This window comes from Manihot esculenta, chromosome 3, assembly GCF_001659605.2.
Source record: "Manihot esculenta cultivar AM560-2 chromosome 3, M.esculenta_v8, whole genome shotgun sequence".
Classification (NCBI taxonomy): Eukaryota; Viridiplantae; Streptophyta; class Magnoliopsida; order Malpighiales; family Euphorbiaceae; genus Manihot; species Manihot esculenta.
In genome coordinates this window covers 22,063,970-22,067,008 of record NC_035163.2, presented here as the reverse complement: position 1 = coordinate 22,067,008, position 3,039 = coordinate 22,063,970, and positions in this window count along the sequence as shown.

The window sequence follows — 3,039 nt, the reverse complement described above, 5'->3', positions numbered from 1 at the left end:
CCAGGCCACGTTCGGGGGCCGAATGTGCCTCCGCATCCATGAAATGTTCGGCGGCCGAACTTGACTTTCAGCGGCCGAACTTGGACTTCCCTAACTCATGCTTTCGGGGCCTAACGTGCCTCCAAAACGCATGCATGTTCGGCGGCCGAACTTGACTTTCGGCGGCCGAACCTGGGTTTTCCTCCAAAGACTTCTCATGCAAAACTCATTTAGTTTCATACTTTAAAACCATTAAAACACATTAAAACATTTTACAAAAACATGATTCTACCCTTCTAGAGGTCTCCGACATCCGAGATTCCACCAGACGGTAGGAATTCCGATACCAGAGTCTAGCCGGGTATTACAGTTGATTTTGATGATTTTCCTCAAATCTTTCAAGTTTTAACAAGTGTTTATTTGGTTTTTGAAGTTTTTGGAACTAAGATCAAGTTGTGGAGCTTGGAGACCCAAGGAGCTAGATTTCTCCTACCTCCAAGTTAAGGATTGTTTCTCCTCTCGATCTTCAAGAGGTAAGCTCAGATCCTACCCTTCTTGTACGTTTTAAGCAAGTTTTATGATGGTTTAGGGGGTAGAGATGCATGTTAGGGTGTATGTTGGTTTTATGGATAATGTATGTTATTTTGAGTTGTTTTGTATTGTTGTTGGGGTTTAGGATAGTTTGAGTCCCCTATATGCTTATGTATGTGTGTATGCATATTTTGGAAGTGTTGGATATGAGATTGGAAGGGTTGGAAGGCAAATGTGCATAGAATGGCTGAGTTCTGCCACTTAGGGAGAACTCAGGTTTGGCAGCCGAAGGAACTTTCGGCCGCCGAACCTGCCTGTGGTAGCATGTTTCGGCTGCCGAACCCTGCCCCTAAAAGTTTGACTTTCAGCTCTGGATGGGAGTTTCGGTCGCCGAACCTGCCGCCGAACATGCATGAGTTTCGGATCTGGAGGGAACTTTCGACCGCCGAAGGTGCATGACTTTCGGATCTGGAGGAGGGTTCGGCCGCCGAAGGTGCCCTGTTCAACCTTCTTTTGCATGTTTTCTATGATTATTTTAAGGTGTTTTAGGGGGTTTTTAGGGAGTAGTTTAGAGTCATATTCATGTATGTTTAGTCCCTCATTTGAGTCCACTTGTGTAGGTTCGAACCCGAGGAACCGAAGATCCCAACAGTGAGTTAGTTGCTTCAGTGTCTTTTTAGAGCTAGCCTGAGGTGAGTAGAAAATTCCTTATATTGCAAAGTAAATAAATAAATTTTGAGCATGTTCATGCATCACGAATGCCATGAGATATATTAGGTTGTTTGCATTAGAATTCACGAAAATGTTGCATTGCATAATATGATGTTGATGTGGATGAACATTGGATGATCCATTAGCCCTCATATGGAATGATATGATATGATGATGATACGGTATGGAAGTGCAGGAAGACCCATTCTACGTCCCTGGCACTATGTAAGAGAAAGTCCAGGAAGACCCATTCTACGTCCCTGGCACATTGGAATGTTATGATATGTTATGTAAGGGAAAGACCAGGACCCATTCTACGTTCTGGCACTATTGGATATGTAGAGGGCTATTGGTGACAAGTTCATCCTTAATGTGATTTGTTTGTGATGTGATGCATTCCATGAAAGCATGAATCCTTAATATAATGTTTTACTATTCTGCTCACTGGGCTTTTTAGCTCACCCCATTCCCTTAACCCCTAGGTTTGCAGGTACGAGACAGTTCGGGAAGTCAGCTAGAGTAGGAAGTTTTATGTATGTAATAGCTAGTAAATGGACATGAGAAAGAATATGATGTAATGAATAGTATTGAACAGTCATGTAATGTAATGATGTTTATTGAAGTTTAGAGTTGTGCTTGACTCTAGTATGTATGGTTAATCCCTTTGCGTATACATGATCTATGTAATGTGTTAATGATGTTTATGTAAACCAAGCTTAATGTATGTTATGTTACCCCATTGGAGCATTTGATGAGGGCTTCAGTGTGGGGTTTTATGTTTATGATTATGTGCATGCACAGGTTAAGCTTGGTAAAAGAAAAGAAAAAGTTTACAGTTTTATGTTTATGTATGATCATGTATGGGATTAAACAGGTATACAGGATGTATGTTAGGCTTGCTACGGGTCCCCGAGGCCTTAAGCCGATCTGGATTCTAGCGCCGGTAGCGGTCCGAATTTACGGGTCGTTACAATATTGTTAGTCCTGTCCAGCCCTTTGTTCGAATCCATCCAATGGTTACTAGGTCCCAAAATAGCATATTTAGGTCAAAAAATCTTAATCTAGTAACTAAGCATCCACTTCCAAAAATTTTTGAACCAACATGTGTTTCGCAGGCTCTTCTTGATCCTCAATGGCTTGCTGGCATGTCTGACGAGTTTAATACTTTTATAAGAAATGGAACATGGGTATTGTTACCACCTGATCCGAAACATAAATTGTTTAGTTGTAAATGGCTTTTTCGAGTTAAAAAGAATGTTGATGGTAGTATTAACAAATACAAAGCCCGTCTTGTTGCGAAAGGATACAGTCAACAACCCATAATAGATTTTGGGGATACTTTCAGTCCTATTTTAAAACCAGTAACTATTCGAATAGTTTTAACTTTGGCAGTGACTTACAAATGGCCTATATTTCAGTTGGATGTTAATAATGCTTTTTTGCATGGTCCATTACAGGAATAAGTATTCATGAAGTTGCCTCCTGGGTTTATTAACAAAACTAAACCAGGATATGTTTGTAAGTTGGTCAAAGCATTGTATGGACTTCGGAAAGTACTGAGAGCTTGGTATCAAGAATTGGAGAAATTGTGTTCTTGGTCTTGATTTTGTGCAATCTACTAGTGATCACTCTTTGTTTGTCTACAACAACGATAATATATTATGTTATTTTCTTGTATATGTTAATGACCTTCTTATTACAGGAAGTTGCAAGGCCTTCATGCAACCATTCATTGACAAGCTTGCTATCCGTTTTTCATTAAAGAATCTGCAGACTTTGAATTTGTTTCTTGGTATTGATATGCAAAAAACTTCGAAG